This window comes from Ranitomeya imitator, chromosome 1 (assembly GCF_032444005.1).
Source record: "Ranitomeya imitator isolate aRanImi1 chromosome 1, aRanImi1.pri, whole genome shotgun sequence".
NCBI classification, from domain to species: domain Eukaryota; kingdom Metazoa; phylum Chordata; class Amphibia; order Anura; family Dendrobatidae; genus Ranitomeya; species Ranitomeya imitator.
Genome location: NC_091282.1, coordinates 25,905,400 through 25,932,753, shown reverse-complemented (window position 1 = coordinate 25,932,753; position 27,354 = coordinate 25,905,400).

The window sequence follows — 27,354 nt, the reverse complement described above, 5'->3', positions numbered from 1 at the left end:
GACTCCAGGTAGGGGAGCCAGGATATCAGTCACTTGGCAAGTCATCAGGGACTGAATCCAGCTCTTCTCCTGGTGAGGGGGTCTGTAGATAATGAACAGGCAAAGGCGGTCTGTAGCTGTTCTGCCTCTGAACACCTGGACATTGGAATTGCAGATGCCCAGGCTGCCCACATCCATAACATCTGCGCTCTGGGATTCTTCCTCCACGTCGTATTCCCAAAGGTGGAGCAGGAGTAGTGCGGGGCACAGTCACACGAAGGTCACCATGAGTTGATGGTCTAGTGGGATGGTAAATATTGGAGGCCGAAGGACCAGGGGCCGCCAGCGTTGGGGGGCTGGTAGTTTTTTTTCTCACTGAATAGTAGTTTTTTCCACTGAGGCTTGATAGTGAGAGCCTCATCAGCTAGAGCTGCAGCTTCCTCCACAGTGGCTGGTCTCCTCTCACGCACCCATTCCCGGATCTCAGCAGGGCACTTGAAGTAAAACTGCTCTTTTAGGATAACCTGGAGAAAGCTCTCCCAGGTTAAGGCCTCCTCTGCCTCCAGCCAGCGATGACATATTTGTTTGAGTCTGTGGGCATACATCTTGAAAGACACTTCCTCATCCCAGGCTAAAGTACAGAACTGAGTCCTGTAAGTGTCTGGGGTAACAGCATAATGTTCTAGAATAGTCCGTTTAATCTCCGCATACTCACAGTTCCCCTGAGGGTCCATAGCTCTATAGGCTGCGGCAGCTCCACCCTCTAAGAGCCCCACCAGATGTCGGACTCTGTCCCTTTCCGGGACTTCCATTAATCGACACTGATGCTCAAAGTCCTGGAAGAAACCCTCAATGTCGCCTGCAGCCTCATTAAAGGGCTTGAAGTCTTTGTGGGACACTCTGGGGAGTTCCCTCATGGTGGGTGCTGGGGTTAGTCTGTCTGGAGCTTCTAGCTGCTTCCGAAGCGATCTGCCTCTCCAGCAATGCCATCTCCTGAGCTCTGTCATCGGCTCTGTGAATGGCCCAACATCAGGAACCAACACCGCATACAGGACAGGGCAAAAGTACATATGACAGGCCCGCAATCCTCGGTGTGTGGAGGACGTGTTGTGTCCCAAGGTCCGACTGGGTCCCAGCTTCCACTATGTTTACCCAGTGTTCCGTCAGAGAGATGTACCGTCCCTGGCCACAAGCACTTGTCCACGTGTCCGTTGTCATGTGGACTCTCCCAGTAACTGCGTTGTTGAGGGCACGGCAGATGCTTTGGGACACGTGCTTGTGTAGTGCGGGGATGGCACACCGGGCAAAATAGTGTCGGCTGGGGACCGAGTACCGAGGGACAGCCACCGCCATAAGATTGCGGAAGGATTCCGTCTCCACCAGCCTAAAAGGCTGCATTTCCAATGCAAGCAATAGTAACATAGTAACATAGTTAGTAAGGCCGAAAAAAGACATTTGTCCATCCAGTTCAGCCTATATTCCATCATAATAAATCCCCAGATCTACGTCCTTCTACAGAACCTAATAATTGTATGATACAATATTGTTCTGCTCCAGGAAGACATCCAGGCCTCTCTTGAACCCCTCGACTGAGTTTGCCATCACCACCTCCTCAGGCAAGCAATTCCAGATTCTCACTGCCCTAACAGTAAAGAATCCTCTTCTATGTTGGTGGAAAAACCTTCTCTCCTCCAGACGCAAAGAATGCCCCCTTGTGCCCATCACCTTCCTTGGTATAAACAGATCCTCAGCGAGATATTTGTATTGTCCCCTTATATACTTATACATGGTTATTAGATCGCCCCTCAGTCGTCTTTTTTCTAGACTAAATAATCCTAATTTCGCTAATCTATCTGGGTATTGTAGTTCTCCCATCCCCTTTATTAATTTTGTTGCCCTCCTTTGTACTCTCTCTAGTTCCATTATATCCTTCCTGAGCGCCGGTGCCCAAAACTGGACACGGTACTCCATGTGCGGTCTAACTAGGGATTTGTACAGAGGCAGTATAATGCTCTCATCATGTGTATCCAGACTTCTTTTAATGCACCCCATGATCCTGTTTGCCTTGGCAGCTGCTACCTGGCACTGTCTGCTCCAGGTAAGTTTATCATTAACTAGGATCCCCAAGTCCTTCTCCCTGTCAGATTTACCCAGTGGTTTCCCATTCAGTGTGTAATGGTGATATTGATTCCTTCTTCCCATGTGTATAACCTTACATTTATCATTGTTAAACCTCATCTGCCACCTTTCAGCCCAAGTTTCCAACTTATCCAGATCCATCTGTAGCAGAATACTATCTTCTCTTGTATTAACTGCTTTACATAGTTTTGTATCATCTGCAAATATCGATATTTTACTGTGTAAACCTTCTACCAGATCATTAATGAATATGTTGAAGAGAACAGGTCCCAATACTGACCCCTGCGGTACCCCACTGGTCACAGCGACCCAGTTAGAGACTATACCATTTATAACCACCCTCTGCTTTCTATCACTAAGCCAGTTACTAACCCATTTACACACATTTTCCCCCAGACCAAGCATTCTCATTTTGTGTACCAACCTCTTGTGCGGCACGGTACCAAACGCTTTGGAAAAATCGAGATATACCACGTCCAATGACTCACCGTGGTCCAGCCTATAGCTTACCTCTTCATAAAAACTGATTAGATTGGTTTGACAGGAGCGATTTCTCATAAACTCATGCTGATATGGAGTTAAACAGTTATTCTCATTGAGATAATCCAGAATAACATCCCTCAGAAACCCTTCAAATATTTTACCAACAATAGAGGTTAGACTTACTGGCCTATAATTTCCAGGTTCACTTTTAGAGCCCTTTTTGAATATTGGCACCACATTTGCTATGCGCCAGTCCTGCGGAACAGACCCTGTCGCTATAGAGTCCCTAAAAATAAGAAATAATGGTTTATCTCATTATAGTGAAATGTGCAAATTTAGGACTGTGGCCTGTGGGGCGTTAGCTGCGAATTTCCGCTTTCGTTCAAAGGTCTGGGATATGGACAATTAAACGCTGCGGTGGGACGTGGACGTTGATGCTGTTTCTTGAGAAACTGCCATAACAAGTGAAGGCTGAGAGGAGGGGGCATCTTTACATGCAGTATGGACAGGGGATTGCCTTGCACACACAACAGGGGGTTCTATTGCACGCACAACAGTGGAAGAAGCAGGGGTTACACCCGATGGAAAAAGGGTAAGAAAAAGGAGATTAGAACTGTGGAAGAGGAAAACCACAGTTCGATTTCTCTGGCCTACACCCGACTCTTTTACACAATCAGAACAATCAGGGAGAAACTATTACTGTTTTTCTTTACGTAAAAAATACCAAAACCTGAATAATAGAGATTTTTTACCGTGGAAGAGCAAAACCACAGTTATTGTTTACTGGTGTATATACCAGAGTTTTTTAAATATATAGATTTGCAGCTGAACAGTGAGCGACACTCAAACTGTGTTTTTTTTAGATACCAAAGGCCCAAAATTGGATAGTACAGAGATTTTACCCATGGAACTGCAAAACCACACTGGGATTTGTCTGGCCTACACCAGACTATTTTCAACAGATATATTTTTGTCAGAACAGTCAGGAGACACTATTACTGTTTTTCTTTATGTAAAAAATACCAAAACCTGATTAATAGAGATTTTTTACCGTTGGATGGCAAAACCACAGTTATAATTTACTGGTGTATACCAGACTTTTTTATCTAGATATTTTTGGGCTGAACAGTGAGCAACACACTGAAACGTTTTTTTTTTTTTTTTTTTTAGATAAAAAAGGCCCAAAAGTGGATAACAGAGGTTTGAACCGTGGAACTGCAAAACCACACTTCTGTTTCTGTGGCCTACACCAGACCATTTTCAACAGATATATTTGTGTCTGAACTGTCACAGACACACTTTTTTTTTTTTTTTTTTGGGGGGGGGGGGGACACCAAAAGGTTAATAAGACGGGTATTTGTACAGTGTGAAGGAGGGGAAAAAAAAAGAGGATTTAGATTAAAAAAAAAGGATTTTTCCTGTCCCCCGAGACCTGGAGCTAAGTCCAGAAATTTCAGCAACAGGAGCACACAGGACTGTAATGCAGCGTTTGCTGGTATAACCACTGCGTCTCCTATACAGCCTGCCTGATATCTGGGATGGATATTAGTCCTGAGAAGGACTGCTTGTTTGATCTGGCAGCCTTTAGAGACCCTACACTAACTATTTCGCAGTATAAATCTCTCCCTAGCTCAGCAGCGCTGTCCCTACACTGTATAATTCGGAGCGACTGTTTCCAAGATGGCGGCGCCCGGTTTTAAATACTCGAGGTGACGCTGTGCGGCCAGCCAATCACTGTAATGCCCACAAACAACATGGATGCGGCATTCCAGTGACTGGCTGGCAATCTCTGCATGTTCATTGGCTCAGTAAAGAGCGCCAAACATGCAGGGCGGAGACCTGAGCTACTGCCCGAGTAACCCGGAAATGCTTGGTGCTCGCCGAACATCCCGAGTAGCGTGATGCTCGGGCGAGTAACGAGCAGTGTCGAGCATGTTCGCTCAACACTAGTTACGGTATGTATGCAAATCTATGGAAATTTTTAACGTTTGGATACCATAATCGTCACTTGGCCGCTGCCGAATAACGACCGAAACTTCAGTCCTGATGCGTCCGGTGACCATTATTATAACTGTGTACATTCGTGCCACTTGTGTTGTCAATCCAAGTCGATGTAGATTAGTAACGCTCTGCTACTTCACCGTAAAGAATGGAGTTGTTACCCTCTGGTCTTAAGAGTGAACTAAAGCAGGTGCGAACCTAACAATACTGACGTACGATGTGGACCAGAAGCTGCTTTAGTAGCTGTGGGTGTGAAACGGCAATTTCAGCATTGACAATAGCCACCTGTGTTGAGCCAATGCTAATGAGGAGGGCTGCGCTGCATTGCATTACTCAGGTCTCGCTATGGCTGGCGCCCGCACTGAGTTTATGCTTCAGCTCAGTGCGGGCGCTATTGCAAGACCTGTGTGAAGCAGCCTGATGCTAATTTTGTGGCCGATGCTGCATTGGCATAATGCGATGCAGTGCCACCCATGAAATTAGAATCAGGCTGCCTCACACAGGTTTCGCGGTTGGGCCTGCACTGAGTTGATGCTAATGCATCAGCTCCGTGCGGGTGTCATAGCAAGACATGAGTAATGCAATGCAGCGCAGCCCTCCTGATTAGCATTGGCCCAACACAGGCAGCCTGTGTCGAGGCTGAAATTCTGGCTCATGGTCACACTCGTCACTGACATGCGATGCAGTACAGAAGCCTTAATATGTGGAACTGTAGGTGCAAAATACAAGGTCAACCACTGTAGTAACATAAAAAAATAATTGGTCACAGTTGCTCTTTCCAGATAAACTGAAGCAACACATGACAAAAAAAAAGACAAACTGATTTATTTTTACAGTCAGCTTTGTTTTGCACAGATTTTTGCAAATTCCCTTTCACAATGGAAAAATGATTTAGAGCCCACCTTTTTTGGAGTTGTGTTTCCACATACCACTTGCACTGCTTGTTGTTTCCTCTTGAAATCCATCTGTATTGATCTTTTGAATAATCATTTTCTTGAAGACTATTTAGAGGCACGAAGATGTAAATTTCTCCTCCTTTGGGAGTCACTGGTGGACCATGCATCATTAGTTCTTCTGCAATTTCTCCTCTAGCTACCTTTTCAATCAGGTCAATCACCTGTTGATTTGTAAGGTCATCCTTCTTGTCTCTTAAATATGGTTTGTTCGCCATTAGATTGGTACAATGGTCAGAGAAAGAAAACTCAGTTTAAGAATGTAGGCAGATTCTCCTTCATCCTGGGAGGGTCACTGAGAGGCTAGTAGTAGCATCTAATCGGGGGCGGATTATCAGAGGGTCAATATGGGCGGTAGCCCAGGGCCCAGTGGTCTGGGGGGGGTCCTGGGCTACCGCAGATTAACCCTCTGATAATAATCCTCTGTGACTGCCCGCCGGGCGGCGTTTATGTGCCCCCCGGATCCGGTGGGCAGAGAGAGGGGGCCCGCACGTCAATAGTTAACAACAATAGCCGCCAGCCAATTGGAGGCTGGCAGCTGATGATGTCGGCCGCAGCGCGCACGTCGCCGGCGTCTGACGTCATTGTCAGTCGCCGGCGAGTGTGCGCTGCTGCAGGGAGCTCGCCGCCTGGAGCGCGGACAGGTGAGGAGACTGCTTGTTTTTTTTTTGTTTTTTTTTGATCAGTTATCAGTTATCGGTGGACACACTGGGGGGCAATGCTGGAGACACTGGGGCAGATTGGAGGACACACTGGGGGCAATGCTGGAGACAGTAGGGCAGATTGGAGGACACACTGGGGGGCAATGCTGGAGACAGTGGGGCAATGCTGGAGACAGTGGGGCAGATTGCTGGAGGACACACTGGGGGCAGATTGCTGGAGGACACACTGGGGCAGATTGCTGGAGACACTGGGGCAGATTGCTGGAGACACTGGGGCAGATGATTGCTGGACACACTGGGGCAGATGATTGCTGGACACACTGGGGCAATGCTGGATACACTGGGGCAGATGATTGCTGGACACACTGGGGCAATGCTGGAGACACTGGGCCAGATTGCTGGACACACTGGGGGTAATATGCTGGACACACTGGGGCAGATTGCTGGACACACTGTCTGGGGGCAATATGCTGGACATACTGGGGCAGATTGCTGGACACACTGGGGGTAATATGCTGGACACACTGGGGGTAATATGCTGGACTCACTGGGGGCAGGACTGAAGGCATGGGCAAAATGTAGACACGGGGCATGATTGGAGACATGGGGCAGGATTGGATCATGGGGCAGGATGGATACGATGGAGACAGATGGGGCAGGATGGGGAGATCATATGGTGTAGAATGGATACTCATGAGTGCAGGATGGGAGAACATATGGCTGGAGCCAGGAATGAGATAAACGGAGCCAGGGTGGGGAATATTATTACCATAGGGGCTAATTAAGGGATATTATTACTGCAGTGATGTATTTATTTTATTTTTTGAGTATACTGTTTTAAATGGGGGGGGGGGGCGGTCCTGTTATTGTGTAGAGTGACACTATATCGCCTTTTTATCTTCATTTGGTGTAATGTAGAAGTTGTGAAAAATGAAGTAATGTGTTCTGCAAGCGGAGCTCGAGATAACTATGTTATTTCCTGCAGAAACGAGTCCTGGCTGGAAGAAATGATGGCAGTCTGTGCTGGATGAAAGATGGAGTTCACCTAGAGACATCACTGGTGAGTCAGTGTTGCCTATACACTGACACTATACACTGTATACTATATACAGCGGTCCTGTGTACAATGTCACCAGTGATCACTGTATTACCTCTACACAGACACTGCATACTAAGTACAGATCTCCTGTGAATACTGGCACTTATGGTGATAGTATTGTGTTTTTTGTTTTTTTTTTACTGATCAGTATTGTAGTATTCAGTCACTATGTGGTGGTAATATGTGGTCTGGAAATGGTGTTGTGGTATTTGTCCCTTGTATGTGCTATTTGGTCACCAAGTGGTAATATGTGGTCTTGACATGGTGCGGTGGTATTTGTTCCTTGTATGTGATATTATTCGATCACTGTGGTTGTAATTTGTGGTCTGGTCACGGTGCGGTTGTATTTGTTCCTTGTATGTGATATTATTGGTCAAGATATACCTAAATTGTATTGCAGATTTTAACAAATATTTAATAGGTTACAGTAGAGTAGGGCCCGGCCATTTTTCTGGAATAATCTGGTTCGGGTATATTATGACCCCCGTCTCATGACCCCCGTCTCATGACCCCCGTCTCATGACCCCCGTCACATGACCGGGGGGGGCCCACAGTGTGTGAACAGCCCGGGGCCCTGGCTACCCTTAATCCACCCCTGCATCTAATATATATAACTTTGTAACTTTTCCCCTAAGATGTTGCTTTGGTAATAGTCAGGTGACCATCCTGAGCTGGATCTCTCCATGTATAGAGAAAGACATGCTGCAGTTGTAAAAGCCATTTAATCTGCCACCTCAAAATCATCTTTGCTTCTGACCTGCATTGACCTGCTGACACAGAGCATAATGAGACCAGAGGCGCTCCAATCCAATGTACAGTAAGGGTGCTACGGCCCCTGGAATGAAGCATGTGCTGGGCTGTCACAGCGCTGGGACTAGTCCCATGATGCAGCTCCTCCATTGAACTCAATGCAGGAAACCATGTGACCGGACTAAACCCGGCTCTGACAGGCAGCGTGCGCTCCATTCCAGGGGCCGTAGCACCCTTACTGTACATCAGATCGGAGCGCCGCTGGTCTCACTATGCTCTGCGTCAGCAGGCCAATACAGGCCTGCTGAGCACAGCACAGTGATCACAGCCACACTCTGATCCGATGAGCTGTTCGGGTGCTACGGCCCCTGGAATGGAGCGCACGCTGCCTGTCAGAGCCGAGATTAGTCCCGGTCACGGGGTCTCCTCCCATTGACTTGAATGGGGGAGCTACATCACAGGACTAGTCTCAGCGCTGTGACAGCCCAGCACGCGCTCCGTTTCGGGGGCCGTAGCGCCCGAACGGCTCATCGGATCGGAGCGCGGCTGGGATCACTGTGCTGCTGTGCTGTGCGGCAGGTCAATGCAGGCCTGCAGAGCACAACACATGTGATTTGGCACTGCCAGTCCCTTTAACAAAAAAAGACATTATATTCATTTTTTTTTTTTTTTTTGGTGTCTGTGGGAAAAAGATGAGGGTAACGTATACAGTCATGGCCATAAGTTTTGAGAATGACACCAAAATTATATTTTCACATGATCTGCTGCCCTCTGGTTTTTATTAGTGTTTGTCTGATGTTTATATCACATACAGAAATATAATTGCAATCATATTATGAGTACCAATAGGTTATATTGACAGTTAGAATGAGTTAATGCAGCAAGTCAATATTTGCAGTGTTGACCCTTCTTCTTCAAGACCTCTGCAATTCTCCCTGGCATGCTCTCAATCAACTTCTGGACAAAATCCTGACTGATAGCCGTCCATTCTTGCATAATCAGTGCTTGCATTTTGCCAGAATTTGTTGGTTTTTGTTTGTCCACCCGTCTCTTGATGATTGACCACAAGTTCTCAATGGGATTAAGATCTGGGGAGTTTCCAGGCCATGGACCCAAAATCTCTGTTTTGTTCCATAAGCCATTTAGTTATCACCTTTGCTTTATGGCAAGGTGCTCCATCATGCTGGAAAAGGCATTGTTGGGCGCCAAACTGCTCTTGGACGGTTGGGAGAAGTTGCTCTTGGAGGACATTCTGGTACCATTCTTTATTCATGGCTGTGTTTTTAGGCAAGAATGTGAGTGAGCCGATTCCCTTGGCTGAGAAGCAACCCCACACATGAATGGTTTCAGGATGCTTTACAGTTGGCATGAGACAAGACTGGTGGCATCGCTCACCTCTTCTCTGAATAAGCTGTTTTCCAGATGTCCCAACCAATCGAAAAGGGGATTCATCAGAGAAAATTACTTTGCCCCAGTCCTCAGCAGTCCACTCCCTGTACCTTTTGCAGAATATCAGTCGGTCCCTGATGTTTTTTCTGGAGAGAAGTGGCTTCTTTGCTGCCCTCCTTGAATCCAGGCCTTGCTCAAAGAGTCTCCACCTCACAGTGTGTGCAGAAGCACTCACACCAGCCTGCTGCCATTCCTGAGCAAGCTCGGCACTGCTGGTAGTCCGATCCCGCAGCTGAAACAGTTTGAAGATACGGTCCTGGCGCTTGCTGGTCTTTCTTGGGCGCACTGGAGCCTTTTTGACAACAATGGAAGCTCTCTCCTTGAAGTTCTTGATGATGCGATAGATTAACTGAAGAGAAACAATGATACCAAGCACCAGCCTCCTTTTAAAGTGTCCAGTGATGTCATTCTTACTTTATCATGACTGATTGATCGCCAGCCCTGTCCTCATCAACACCCACACCTGTGTTAATGGATCAAGCACTAAAGCGATGTTAGCTGCTCCTTTTAAGGCAGGACTGCAATGATGTTGAAATGTGTTTTGGGGGTTAAAGTTCATTTTCTGGGCAAATATTGACTTTGCAAGTACAGTAATTGCTGTTAAGCTGATCACTCTGACATTCAGGAGTATATGCAAATTGCCATTAGAAAAAATGAAGCAGTAAACTTTGGAAAAATTACTATTTGTCTCATTCTCAATAGTTTTGGCCATGACTGTACAGCACTTTGCCAGCCAATTTTCTGCTTTATCCAAGCATCCAGGCGGCTGCCCAGGGCTCCCCTTTTAGACACAAAAAATGGACAAAAGCGGACAGTAGAACATAAAAGAGGTAGGATGACACAAAAGGAGGATACTCAGAGGGACAGAAGGATACAAGAGGGACAGGAAGACCCAAAGCGGGACAGCAGGATACAAAGGGGGGCATTTTATTCAGTTGTTTGAGTTATCCCAGTTTTTCACAAATCCAAGCACCCTCTGCTCCCGTTTTGCTTGGATAAAAGAGACTCTACTGGATATTTTTATCAGGTAAAGGATAAATATGGGAGTTGGGATTTGTAGCCATGTTATCCAAATCATAATCCCCATATAAATGAATATTGATAATAATCAATAATATAATCATCCACATCTGATGATCATATCACATTACATTTTATGTGACATTAGTGGGGTAAAGTGTTTGTTGGTTGACAGCACACGCTATGCACGATTGAACAGCTAAGTATTAAATTTCACAAGGAAAACACAGGCTAGTTTCAACTCGACACTTTAAAGAGGACCTGTCATCACATTCAATGCCACCAAGCCGCAGCTATGGTGGCATAGTTGACAGGTCCAGCTGTGTAAAGACCTTTGTCCACCTCCCTGGGTGCCTCATTGAAATAGTAAACTTTATTGCCCCCTTGGCGCGCGTAACGGGAATCAAGAAGTGGTCCTGTTGGTGTTTTGGAGTGTGAACCAATCAGTGCTTGAGCCCTGCGCTGTGCCGCGTCATCAGTCGCTGGGCAGTAAAAAAATTCCTGCCCAGCAACTGATGACGCAGTGCATTGTAGATAGCGCAGATTTGTTCACACTCCATCGGACCGATACAGACACTTCATGCTTCCAGTGGTGCCCGTCGAGAGAAATAAAGTGTAATATTTTAGTGCGGAGGCACCAGGGAGGCGGATAGAGGGCTGTCCACACTACTGGACCTGTCAGCTATGCCACCATAGCTGCGGCTTGGTGGCATTGAATGTGATGACAGGTCAGCTTTAAGCCTTTTTTTTCAGTACTGAAGATAAGCAGTTAAAAGTCTCTTAAATCAGCCTTTATTTACTTATTTCAGCAACCTTGACGTCCAACCACAAAATATATCAATAAAGTCACAAAAGCTATTTTCAAGTCAATGCTTCAGACAGTTTTCACAATCTTGAAGAAAAAAAAAAAAAGCAAAAACTTTGTTAAACCCGTCTTTCCAGGCCTGTTTCAGCATCTTTGAGCGTATAAACACTGCATATGTCCAGGAAATCAATGCAGATATTTTCAAATTAATAGTTCAAACTGTTATCGCTATATTAATAAATAGCCGTCATATAGAGACAATAAACAGCCTATACTGACTTATTACAGCGCTATTGAATGCAGAATTACCAAGCTGTAAAAGGAAATTACTTAGCCTATTTGACGCTGTAATATAAATGTACATATAGGTATTCATTTATTATGGAGCTTAGGTGCCCACAAGTTTTTAAAGATATTTTTTCAAACAAAGCTGCAAAATTATTTGGCCTCTGTAAATATAATATTTCACATTGAATTACCATGGACGTGAATAATTCTATTCATATTATTATGGGAAATTAATCAAATGTGGTACTGGGCATGACTATTTGGGATAAATATATATGTTCCTAAAATAATTATAAAATATGTTCCTGGGCATGTGTATTTGTGATATTTCACCCATAATCCCCATACAGAACAATAATTATACCCATATTCCTATCAGAAGTAGATGAAATATGTTCCTGAGCATGTGTATTTGTGATATTTCACCCATAATCCCCATACAGATCAATAGATATACCCATATTCCTATCAGAAGTAGATGAAGTATGTTCCTGGGCATGTGTATTTGTGATATTTCACCCATAATCCCCATACAGAACAATAATTATACCCATATTCCTATCAGAAGTAGATGAAATATGTTCCTGGGCATGTGTATTTGTGATATTTCACCCATAATCCCCATACAGAACAATAGATATACCCATATTCCTATCAGAAGTAGATGAAGTATGTTCCTGGGCATGTGTATTTGTGATATTTCACCCATAATCCCCATACAGATCAATAATTATACCTATATTCCTATCAGAAGTAGATGAAATATGTTCCTGAGCATGTGTATTTGTGATATTTCACCCATAATCCCCATACAGAACAATAATTATACTCATATTCCTATCAGAAGAAGATGAAGTATGTTCCTGGGCATGTGTATTTGTGATATTTCACCAATAATCCCCATACAGATCAATAATTATACCCATATTGCTATCAGACGTTGATGAAGTATGTTCCTGGGCATGTGTATTTGTGATACTTCACCCATAATCCCCATACAGAACAATAATTATACCCATATTCCTATCAGAAGTAAATGAAATATGTTCCTGAGCATGTGTATTTGTGATATTTCACCCATAATCCCCATACAGAACAATAATTATACCCATATTCCTATCAGAAGTAGATGAAGTATGTTCCTGGACATGTGTATTTGTGATATTTCACCCATAATCTCCATACAGAACAATAATTATACTCATATTCCTATCAGAAGTAGATGAAGTATGTTCCTGTGCATGTGTATTTGTGATATTTCACCCATAATCTCCATACAGAACATTAATTATACCCATATTCCTATCAGAAGTAGATGAAATATGTTCCTGAGCATGTGTATTTGTGATGTTTCACCCATAATCCCCATACAGAACAATAATTATACCCATATTCCTATCAGAAGTAGATGAAGTATGTTCCTGGGCAAGTGTATTTGTGATATTTCACCCATAATCCCCATACAGAACAATAATTATACCCATATTCCTATCAGAAGTAGATGAAATATGTTCCTGGGCATGTGTATTTGTGATATTTCACCCATAATCCCCATACAGAACAATAATTATACCCATATTCCTATCAGAAGTAGATGAAGTATGTTCCTGGACATGTGTATTTGTGATATTTCACCCATAATCCCCATACAGAACAATAGATATACCCATATTCCTATCAGAAGTAGATGAAGTATGTTCCTGGGCATGTGTATTTGTGATATTTCACCCATAATCCCCATACAGATCAATAATTATACCTATATTCCTATCAGAAGTAGATGAAATATGTTCCTGAGCATGTGTATTTGTGATATTTCACCCATAATCCCCATACAGAACAATAATTATACTCATATTCCTATCAGAAGTAGAGTATGTTCCTGGGCATGTGTATTTGTGATATTTCACCCATAATCCCCATACAGAACAATAATTATACACATATTCCTATCAGAAGTAGATGAAGTATGTTCCTGGGCATGTGTATTTGTGATATTTCACCCATAATCCCCATACAGATCAATAGGTATACCCATATTCCTATCAGAAGTAGATGAAGTATGTTCCTGGGCATGTGTATTTGTGATATTTCACCCATAATCCCCATACAGAACAATAGATATACCCATATTCCTATCAGAAGTAGATGAAATATATTCCTGGGCATGTGTATTTGTGATATTTCACCCATAATCCCCATACAGAACAATAATTATACTCATATTCCTATCAGAAGTAGATCAAGTATGTTCCTGGGCATGTGTATTTGTGATATTTCACCCATAATCTCCATACAGAACAATAATTATACTCATATTCCTATCAGAAGTAGATGAAGTATGTTCCTGGGCATGTGTATTTGTGATATTTCACCCATAATCCCCATACAGAACAATAATTATACCCATATTCCTATCAGAAGTAGATGAAGTATGTTCCTGGGCATGTGTATTTGTGATATTTCACCCATAATCCCCATACAGAACAATAATTATACCCATATTCCTATCAGAAGTAGATGAAGTATGTTCCTGAGCATGTGTATTTGTGATATTTCACCCATAATCCCCATACAGAACAATAATTATACTCATATTCCTATCAGAAGTAGATGAAGTATGTTCCTGGGCATGTGTATTTGTGATATTTCACCCATAATCCCCATACAGAACAATAGATATACCCATATTCCTATCAGAAGTAGATGAAGTATGTTCCTGAGCATGTGTATTTGTGATATTTCACCCATAATCCCCATACAGAACAATAATTATACTCATATTCCTATCAGAAGTAGATGAAGTATGTTCCTGGGCATGTGTATTTGTGATATTTCACCCATAATCCCCATACAGAACAATAGATATACCCATATTCCTATCAGAAGTAGATGAAATATGTTCCTGGGCATGTGTATTTGTGATATTTCACCCATAATCCCCATACAGAACAATAATTATACTCATATTCCTATCAGAAGTAGATGAAGTATGTTCCTGGGCATGTGTATTTGTGATATTTCACCCATAATCCCCATACAGAACAATAGATATACCCATATTCCTATCAGAAGTAGATGAAGTATGTTCCTGGGCATGTGTATTTGTGATATTTCACCCATAATCCCCATACAGAACAATAATTATACCCATATTCCTATCAGAAGTAGATGAAATATGTTCCTGAGCATGTGTATTTGTGATATTTCACCCATAATCCCCATACAGAACAATAATTATACCCATATTCCTATCAGAAGTAGATGAAGTATGTTCCTGGGCAGGTGTATTTGTGATATTTCACCCATAATCCCCATACAGAACAATAATTATACCCATATTCCTATCAGAAGTAGATGAAGTATGTTCCTGGGCATGTGTATTTGTGATATTTCACCCATAATCCCCATACAGAACAATAATTATACTCATATTCCTATCAGAAGTAGATGAAGTATGTTCCTGGGCATGTGTATTTGTGATATTTCACCCATAATCTCCATACAGAACAATAATTATACCCATATTCCTATCAGAAGTAGATGAAATATGTTCCTGGGCATGTGTATTTGTGATATTTCACCCATAATCCCCATACAGAACAATAATTATACTCATATTCCTATCAGAAGTAGATGAAGTATGTTCCTGAGCATGTGTATTTGTGATATTTCACCCATAATCCCCATACAGATCAATAATTATACCCATATTCCTATCAGAAGTAGAGTATGTTCCTGGGCATGTGTATTTGTGATATTTCACCCATAATCTCCATACAGAACAATAATTATACTCATATTCCTATCAGAAGTAGATGAAGTATGTTCCTGGGCATGTGTATTTGTGATATTTCACCCATAATCCCCATACAGATCAATAGTTATACTCATATTCCTATCAGAAGTAGAGGAAGTATGTTCCTGAGCATGTGTATTTGTGATATTTCACCCATAATCCCCATACAGAACAATAATTATACCCATATTCCTATCAGAAGTAGATGAAGTATGTTCCTGAGCATGTGTATTTGTGATATTTCACCCATAATCCCCATACAGAACAATAATTATACCCATATTCCTATCAGAAGTAGATGAAGTATGTTCCTGGGCATGTGTATTTGTGATATTTCACCCATAATCCCCATACAGAACAATAATTATACTCATATTCCTATCAGAAGTAGATGAAGTATGTTCCTGGGCATGTGTATTTGTGATATTTCACCCATAATCTCCATACAGAACATTAATTATACCCATATTCCTATCAGAAGTAGATGAAGTATGTTCCTGGGCATGTGTATTTGTGATATTTCACCCATAATCCCCATACAGAACAATAATTATACCCATATTCCTATCAGAAGTAGATGAAGTATGTTCCTGGGCATGTGTATTTGTGATATTTCACCCATAATCTCCATACAGAACATTAATTATACCCATATTCCTATCAGAAGTAGATGAAATATGTTCCTGAGCATGTGTATTTGTGATATTTCACCCATAATCCCCATACAGAACAATAATTATACCCATATTCCTATCAGAAGTAGATGAAGTATGTTCCTGGGCATGTGTATTTGTGATATTTCACCCATAATCCCCATACAGAACAATAATTATACTCATATTCCTATCAGAAGTAGATGAAGTATGTTCCTGGGCATGTGTATTTGTGATATTTCACCCATAATCTCCATACAGAACATTAATTATACCCATATTCCTATCAGAAGTAGATGAAATATGTTCCTGGGCATGTGTATTTGTGATATTTCACCCATAATCCCCATACAGAACAATAGTTATACCCATATTCCTATCAGAAGTAGATGAAGTATGTTCCTGGGCATGTGTATTTGTGATATTTCACCCATAATCCCCATACAGAACAATAATTATACCCATATTCCTATCAGAAGTAGATGAAATATGTTCCTGGGCATGTGTATTTGTGATATTTCACCCATAATCCCCATACAGAACAATAGATATACCCATATTCCTATCAGAAGTAGATGAAGTATGTTCCTGGGCATGTGTATTTGTGATATTTCACCCATAATCCCCATACAGATCAATAATTATACCTATATTCCTATCAGAAGTAGATGAAATATGTTCCTGAGCATGTGTATTTGTGATATTTCACCCATAATCCCCATACAGAACAATAATTATACTCATATTCCTATCAGAAGTAGAGTATGTTCCTGGGCATGTGTATTTGTGATATTTCACCCATAATCTCCATACAGAACAATAGTTATACCCATATTCCTATCAGAAGTAGATGAAGTATGTTCCTGGGCATGTGTATTTGTGATATTTCACCCATAATCCCCATACAGAACAATAGATATACCCATATTCCTATCAGAAGTAGATGAAATATATTCCTGGGCATGTGTATTTGTGATATTTCACCCATAATCTCCATACAGAACAATAATTATACTCCTATTCCTATCAGAAGTAGATGAAGTATGTTCCTGAGCATGTGTATTTGTGATATTTCACCCATAATCCCCATACAGAACAATAATTATACTCATATTCCTATCAGAAGTAGATGAAGTATGTTCCTGGGCATGTGTATTTGTGATATTTCACCCATAATCCCCATACAGAATAGATATACCCATATTCCTATCAGAAGTAGATGAAGTATGTTCCTGAGCATGTGTATTTGTGATATTTCACCCATAATCCCCATACAGAACAATAATTATACTCATATTCCTATCAGAAGTAGATGAAGTATGTTCCTGGGCATGTGTATTTGTGATATTTCACCCATAATCCCCATACAGAACAATAGATATACCCATATTCCTATCAGAAGTAGATGAAATATGTTCCTGGGCATGTGTATTTGTGATATTTCACCCATAATCCCCATACAGAACAATAATTATACTCATATTCCTATCAGAAGTAGATGAAGTATGTTCCTGGGCATGTGTATTTGTGATATTTCACCCATAATCCCCATACAGAACAATAGATATACCCATATTCCTATCAGAAGTAGATGAAGTATGTTCCTGGGCATGTGTATTTGTGATATTTCACCCATAATCCCCATATAGAACAATAGATATACCCATATTCCTATCAGAAGTAGATGAAATATGTTCCTGGGCATGTGTATTTGTGATATTTCACTCATAATCCCCATACAGAACAATAATTATACTCATATTCCTATCAGAAGTAGATGAAGTATGTTCCTGGGCATGTGTATTTGTGATATTTCACCCATAATCCCCATACAGAACAATAGATATACCCATATTCCTATCAGAAGTAGATGAAGTATGTTCCTGGGCATGTGTATTTGTGATATTTCACCCATAATCCCCATACAGAACAATAATTATACCCATATTCCTATCAGAAGTAGATGAAGTATGTTCCTGAGCATGTGTATTTGTGATATTTCACCCATAATCCCCATACAGAACAATAATTATACCCATATTCCTATCAGAAGTAGATGAAGTATGTTCCTGGGCATGTGTATTTGTGATATTTCACCCATAATCCCCATACAGAACAATAATTATACTCATATTCCTATCAGAAGTAGATGAAGTATGTTCCTGAGCATGTGTATTTGTGATATTTCACCCATAATCCCCATACAGATCAATAATTATACCCATATTCCTATCAGAAGTAGAGTATGTTCCTGGGCATGTGTATTTGTGATATTTCACCCATAATCTCCATACAGAACAATAATTATACTCATATTCCTATCAGAAGTAGATGAAGTATGTTCCTGGGCATGTGTATTTGTGATATTTCACCCATAATCCCCATACAGATCAATAGTTATACTCATATTCCTATCAGAAGTAGAGGAAGTATGTTCCTGAGCATGTGTATTTGTGATATTTCACCCATAATCCCCATACAGAACAATAATTATACCCATATTCCTATCAGAAGTAGATGAAGTATGTTCCTGAGCATGTGTATTTGTGATATTTCACCCATAATCCCCATACAGAACAATAATTATACCCATATTCCTATCAGAAGTAGATGAAGTATGTTCCTGAGCATGTGTATTTGTGATTTTTCACCCATAATCCCCATACAGAACAATAATTATACCCATATTCCTATCAGAAGTAGATGAAGTATGTTCCTGGGCATGTGTATTTGTGATATTTCACCCATAATCCCCATACAGAACAATAATTATACTCATATTCCTATCAGAAGTAGATGAAGTATGTTCCTGAGCATGTGTATTTGTGATATTTCACCCATAATCCCCATACAGAACAATAATTATACCCATATTCCTATCAGAAGTAGATGAAGTATGTTCCTGGGCATGTGTATTTGTGATATTTCACCCATAATCCCCATACAGAACAATAATTATACCCATATTCCTATCAGAAGTAGATGAAGTATGTTCCTGGGCATGTGTATTTGTGATATTTCACCCATAATCCCCATACAGAACAATAATTATACTCATATTCCTATCAGAAGTAGATGAAGTATGTTCATGAGCATGTGTATTTGTGATATTTCACCCATAACCCCCATACAGAACAATAGATATACCCATATTCCTATCAGAAGTAGATGAAGTATGTTCCTGGGCATGTGTATTTGTGATATTTCACCCATAATCCCCATACAGAACAATAATTATACTCATATTCCTATCAGAAGTAGATGAAGTATGTTCCTGGGCATGTGTATTTGTGATATTTCACCCATAATCTCCATACAGAACATTAATTATACCCATATTCCTATCAGAAGTAGATGAAGTATGTTCCTGGGCATGTGTATTTGTGATATTTCACCCATAATCCCCATACAGAACAATAGTTATACTCATATTCCTATCAGAAGTAGATGAAGTATGTTCCTGGGCATGTGTATTTGTGATATTTCACCCATAATCCCCATACAGAACAATAATTATACTCATATTCCTATCAGAAGTAGATGAAGTATGTTCCTGGGCATGTGTATTTGTGATATTTCACCCATAATCTCCATACAGAACATTAATTATACCCATATTCCTATCAGAAGTAGATGAAATATGTTCCTGGGCATGTGTATTTGTGATATTTCACCCATAATCTCCATACAGAACATTAATTATACCCATATTCCTATCAGAAGTAGATGAAGTATGTTCCTGAGCATGTGTATTTGTGATATTTCACCCATAATCTCCATACAGAACAATAATTATACTCATATTCCTATCAGAAGTAGATGAAGTATGTTCCTGGGCATGTGTATTTGTGATATTTCACCCATAATCTCCATACAGAACAATAATTATACTCATATTCCTATCAGAAGTAGATGAAGTATGTTCCTGGGCATGTGTATTTGTGATATTTCACCCATAATCCCCATACAGAACAATAGATATACCCATATTCCTATCAGAAATAGATGAAGTATGTTCCTGAGCATGTGTATTTGTGATATTTCACCCATAATCCCCATACAGAACAATAATTATACTCATATTCCTATCAGAAGTAGATGAAGTATGTTCCTGGGCATGTGTATTTGTGATATTTCACCCATAATCCCCATACAGAACAATAGATATACCCATATTCCTATCAGAAGTAGATGAAGTATGTTCCTGAGCATGCGTATTTGTGATATTTCACCCATAATCCCCATACAGAACAATAATTATACTCATATTCCTATCCGAAGTAGATGAAATATGTTCCTGGGCATGTGTATTTGTGATATTTCACCCATAATCCCCATACAGAACAATAGATATACCCATATTCCTATCAGAAGTAGATTAAGTATGTTCCTGGGCATGTGTATTTGTGATATTTCACCCATAATCCCCATACAGAACAATAATTATACTCATATTCCTATCAGAAGTAGATGAAATATGTTCCTGGGCATGTGTACTTGTGATATTTCACCCATAATCCCCATACAGAACAATAATTATACTCATATTCCTATCAGAAGTAGAGTATGTTCCTGGGCATGTGTATTTGTGATATTTCACCCATAATCCCCATACAGATCAATAGTTATACTCATATTCCTATCAGAAGTAGATGAAGTATGTTCCTGAGCATGTGTATTTGTGATATTTCACCCATAATCTCCATACAGAACAATAATTATACTCATATTCCTATCAGAAGTAGATGAAGTATGTTCCTGAGCATGTGTATTTGTGATATTTCACCCATAATCTCCATACAGAACAATAATTATACTCATATTCCTATCAGAAGTAGATGAATTATGTTCCTGGGCATGTGTATTTGTGATATTTCACCCATAATCCCCATACAGAACAATAGTTATACTCATATTCCTATCAGAAGTAGATGAAGTATGTTCCTGGGCATGTGTATTTGTGATATTTCACCCATAATCCCCATACAGATCAATAATTATACCCATATTCCTATCAGAAGTAGATGAAGTATGTTCCTGGGCATGTGTATTTGTGATATTTCACCCATAATCCCCATACAGGTCAATAATTATACCCATATTCCTATCAGAAGTAGATGAAGTATGTTCCTGGGCATGTGTATTTGTGATATTTCACCCATAATCTCCATACAGAACAATAATTATACTCATATTCCTATCAGAAGTAGATGAAGTATTTTCCTGGGCATGTGTATTTGTGATATTTCACCCATAATCCCCATACAGAACAATAGATATACCCATATTCCTATCAGAAGTAGATGAAATATGTTCCTGGGCATGTGTATTTGTGATATTTCACCCATAATCCCCATACAGAACAATAGTTATACTCATATTCCTATCAGAAGTAGATGAAGTATGTTCCTGGGCATGTGTATTTGTGATATTTCACCCATAATCCCCATACAGATCAATAGATATACCCATATTCCTATCAGAAGTAGATGAAGTATGTTCCTGGGCATGTGTATTTGTGATATTTCACCCATAATCCCCATACAGAACAATAATTATACTCATATTCCTATCAGAAGTAGATTAAGTATGTTCCTGGGCATGTGTATTTGTGATATTTCACCCATAATCCCCATACAGATCAATAGATATACCCATATTCCTATCAGAAGTAGATGAAGTATGTTCCTGGGCATGTGTATTTGTGATATTTCACCCATAATCCCCATACAGAACAATAATTATACTCATATTCCTATCAGAAGTAGATGAAGTATGTTCCTGGGCATGTGTATTTGTGATATTTCACCCATAATCCCCATACAGAACAATAGTTATACTCATATTCCTATCAGAAGTAGATGAAGTATGTTCCTGGACATGTGTATTTGTGATATTTCACCCATAATCTCCATACAGAACAATAATTATACCCATATTCCGATCAGAAGTAGATGAAGTATGTTCCTGGGCATGTGTATTTGTGATATTTCACCCATAATCTCCATACAGAACAATAATTATACTCATATTCCTATCAGAAGTAGATGAAGTATGTTCCTGGGCATGTGTTTTTGTGATATTTCACCCATAATCTCCATACAGAACAATAATTATACTCATATTCCTATCAGAAGTAGATGAGATATGTTCCTGGGCATGTGTATTTGTGATATTTCACCCATAATCCCCATACAGAACAATAGTTATACTCATATTCCTATCAGAAGTAGATGAAGTATGTTCCTGGGCATGTGTATTTGTGATATTTCACCCATAATCTCCATACAGAACAATAATTATACTCATATTCCTATCAGAAGTAGATGAAGTATGTTCCTGGGCATGTGTATTTGTGATATTTCACCCATAATCCCCATACAGAACAATAGATATACCCATATTCCTATCAGAAGTAGATGAAATATGTTCCTGGGCATGTGTATTTGTGATATTTCACCCATAATCCCCATACAGAACAATAGATATACCCATATTCCTATCAGAAGTAGATGAAGTATGTTCCTGGGCATGTGTATTTGTGATATTTCACCCATAATCCCCATACAGAACAATAATTACACCCATATTCCTATCAGAAGTAGAGTATGTTCCTGGGCATGTGTATTTGTGATATTTCACCCATAATCCCCATACAGAACAATAATTATACCCATATTCCTATCAGAAGTAGAGTATGTTCCTGGGCATGTGTATTTGTGATATTTCACCCATAATCCCCATACAGAACAATAATTATACTCATATTCCTATCAGAAGTAGATGAAGTATGTTCCTGGGCATGTGTATTTGTGATATTTCACCCAAAATCCCCATACAGAACAATAATTATACCCATATTCCTATCAGAAGTAGATGAAGTATGTTCCTGAGCATGTGTATTTGTGATATTTCACCCATAATCCCCATACAGAACAATAGATATACCCATATTCCTAGCAGAAGTAGATGAAGTATGTTCCTGAGCATGTGTATTTGTGATATTTCACCCATAATCCCCATACAGAACAATAATTATACTCATATTCCTATCAGAAGTAGATGAAGTATGTTCCTGGGCATGTGTATTTGTGATATTTCACCCATAATCCCCATACAGAACAATAGATATACCCATATTCCTATCAGAAGTAGATGAAATATGTTCCTGGGCATGTGTATTTGTGATATTTCACCCATAATCCCCATACAGAACAATAGATATACCCATATTCCTATCAGAAGTAGATTAAGTATGTTCCTGGGCATGTGTATTTGTGATATTTCACCCATAATCCCCATACAGAACAATAATTATACTCATATTCCTATCAGAAGTAGATGAAGTATGTTCCTGGGCATGTGTATTTGTGATATTTCACCCATAATCCCCATACAGAACAATAATTATACCCATATTTCTATCAGAAGTAGATGAAGTATGTTCCTGGGCATGTGTATTTGTGATATTTCACCCATAATCCCCATACAGATCAATAGTTATACTCATATTCCTATCAGAAGTAGATGAAGTATGTTCCTGAGCATGTGTATTTGTGATATTTCACCCATAATCCCCATACAGAACAATAGATATACCCATATTTCTATTAGAAGTAGATGAAATATGTTCCTGAGCATGTGTATTTGTGATATTTCACCCATAATCCCCATACAGAACAATAGTTATACTCATATTCCTATCAGAAGTAGATGAAGTATGTTCCTGGGCATGTGTATTTGTGATATTTCACCCATAATCTCCATACAGAACAATAATTATACTCATATTCCTATCAGAAGTAGATGAAGTATGTTCCTGGGCATGTGTATTTGTGATATTTCACCCATAATCCCCATACAGAACAATAGATATACCCATATTCCTATCAGAAGTAGATGAAGTATGTTCCTGAGCATGTGTATTTGTGATATTTCACCCATAATCCCCATACAGAACAATAGATATACCCATATTCCTATCAGAAGTAGATGAAGTATGTTCCTGGGCATGTGTATTTGTGATATTTCACCGATAATCACCATACAGAACAATAATTATACTCATATTCCTATCAGAAGTAGATGAAGTATGTTCCTGGGCATGTGTATTTGTGATATTTCACCCATAATCCCCATACAGAACAATAGATATACCCATATTCCTATCAGAAGTAGATTAAGTATGTTCCTGGGCATGTGTATTTGTGATATTTCACCCATAATCCCCATACAGAACAATAATTATACTCATATTCCTATCAGAAGTAGATGAAGTATGTTCCTGGGCATGTGTATTTGTGATATTTCACCCATAATCTCCATACAGAACAATAATTATACTCATATTCCTATCAGAAGTAGATGAAGTATGTTCCTGGGCATGTGTATTTGTGATATTTCACCCATAATCCCCATACAGAACAATAGATATACCCATATTCCTATCAGAAGTAGATGAAGTATGTTCCTGAGCATGTGTATTTGTGATATTTCACCCATAATCCCCATACAGAACAATAGATATACCCATATTCCTATCAGAAGTAGATGAAGTATGTTCCTGGGCATGTGTATTTGTGATATTTCACCGATAATCACCATACAGAACAATAATTATACTCATATTCCTATCAGAAGTAGATGAAGTATGTTCCTGGGCATGTGTATTTGTGATATTTCACCCATAATCCCCATACAGAACAATAGATATACCCATATTCCTATCAGAAGTAGATGAAATATGTTCATGGGCATGTGTATTTGTGATATTTCACCCATAATCCCCATACAGAACAATAGATATACCCATATTCCTATCAGAAGTAGATGAAGTATGTTCCTGGGCATGTGTATTTGTAATATTTCACCCATAATCCCCATACAGAACAATAATTATACCCATATTCCTATCAGAAGTAGATGAAGTATGTTCCTGGGCATGTGTATTTGTGATATTTCACCCATAATCTCCATACAGAACAATAATTATACCCATATTCCTATCAGAAGTAGATGAAGTATGTTCCTGAGCATGTGTATTTGTGATATTTCACCCATAATCTCCATACAGAACAATAATTACACCCATATTCCTATCAGAAGTAGATGAAATATGTTCCTGAGCATGTGTATTTGTGATATTTCACCCATAATCTCCATACAGAACAATAATTATACTCATATTCCTATCAGAAGTAGATGAAGTATGTTCCTGAGCATGTGTATTTGTGATATTTCACCCATAATCCCCATACAGAACAATAATTATACCCATATTCCTATCAGAAGTAGATGAAGTATGTTCCTGGGCATGTGTATTTGTGATATATCACCCATAATCCCCATACAGAACAATAATTATACTCATATTCCTATCAGAAGTAGATGAAGTATGTTCCTGGGCATGTGTATTTGTGATATTTCACCCATAATCTCCATACAGAACATTAATTATACCCATATTCCTATCAGAAGTAGATGAAATATGTTCCTGGGCATGTGTATTTGTGATATTTCACCCATAATCCCCATACAGAACAATAGTTATACTCATATTCCTATCAGAAGTAGATGAAGTATGTTCCTGGGCATGTGTATTTGTGATATTTCACCCATAATCTCCATACAGAACAATAATTATACTCATATTCCTATCAGAAGTAGATGAAATATGTTCCTGGGCATGTGTATTTGTGATATTTCACCCATAATCTCCATACAGAACAATAATTATACTCATATTCCTATCAGAAGTAGATGAAGTATGTTCCTGGGCATGTGTATTTGTGATATTTCACCCATAATCTCCATACAGAACATTAATTATACCCATATTCCTATCAGAAGTAGATGAAATATGTTCCTGGGCATGTGTATTTGTGATATTTCACCCATAATCCCCATACAGAACAATAGTTATACTCATATTCCTATCAGAAGTAGATGAAGTATGTTCCTGGGCATGTGTATTTGTGATATTTCACCCATAATCCCCATACAGAACAATAGATATACCCATATTCCTATCAGAAGTAGATGAAATATGTTCCTGGGCATGTGTATTTGTGATATTTCACCCATAATCCCCATACAGAACAATAGATATACCCATATTCCTATCAGAAGTAGATTAAGTATGTTCCTGGGCATGTGTATTTGTGATATTTCACCCATAATCCCCATACAGAACAATAATTATACTCATATTCCTATCAGAAGTAGATGAAGTATGTTCCTGGGCATGTGTATTTGTGATATTTCACCCATAATCCCCATACAGAACAATAATTATACCCATATTCCTATCAGAAGTAGATGAAGTATGTTCCTGGGCATGTGTATTTGTGATATTTCACCCATAATCCCCATACAGATCAATAGTTATACTCATATTCCTATCAGAAGTAGATGAAGTATGTTCCTGAGCATGTGTATTTGTGATATTTCACCCATAATCCCCATACAGAACAATAGATATACCCATATTTCTATCAGAAGTAGATGAAGTATGTTCCTGGGCATGTGTATTTGTGATATTTCACCCATAATCCCCATACAGATCAATAGTTATACTCATATTCCTATCAGAAGTAGATGAAGTATGTTCCTGAGCATGTGTATTTGTGATATTTCACCCATAATCCCCATACAGAACAATAGATATACCCATATTTCTATCAGAAGTAGATGAAATATGTTCCTGAGCATGTGTATTTGTGATATTTCACCCATAATCCCCATACAGAACAATAGTTATACTCATATTCCTATCAGAAGTAGATGAAGTATGTTCCTGGGCATGTGTATTTGTGATGTTTCACCCATAATCTCCATACAGAACAATAATTATACTCATATTCCTATCAGAAGTAGATGAAGTATGTTCCTGGGCATGTGTATTTGTGATATTTCACCCATAATCCCCATACAGAACAATAGATATACCCATATTCCTATCAGAAGTAGATGAAATATGTTCCTGGGCATGTGTATTTGTGATATTTCACCCATAATCCCCATACAGAACAATAATTATACTCATATTCCTATCAGAAGTAGATGAAGTATTTTCCTGGGCATGTGTATTTGTGATATTTCACCCATAATCCCCATACAGAACAATAGTTATACTCATATTCCTATCAGAAGTAGATGAAGTATGTTCCTGGGCATGTGTATTTGTGATATTTCACCCATAATCCCCATACAGAACAATAGTTATACTCATATTCCTATCATTAGTAGATGAAGTATGTTCCTGGGCATGTGTAT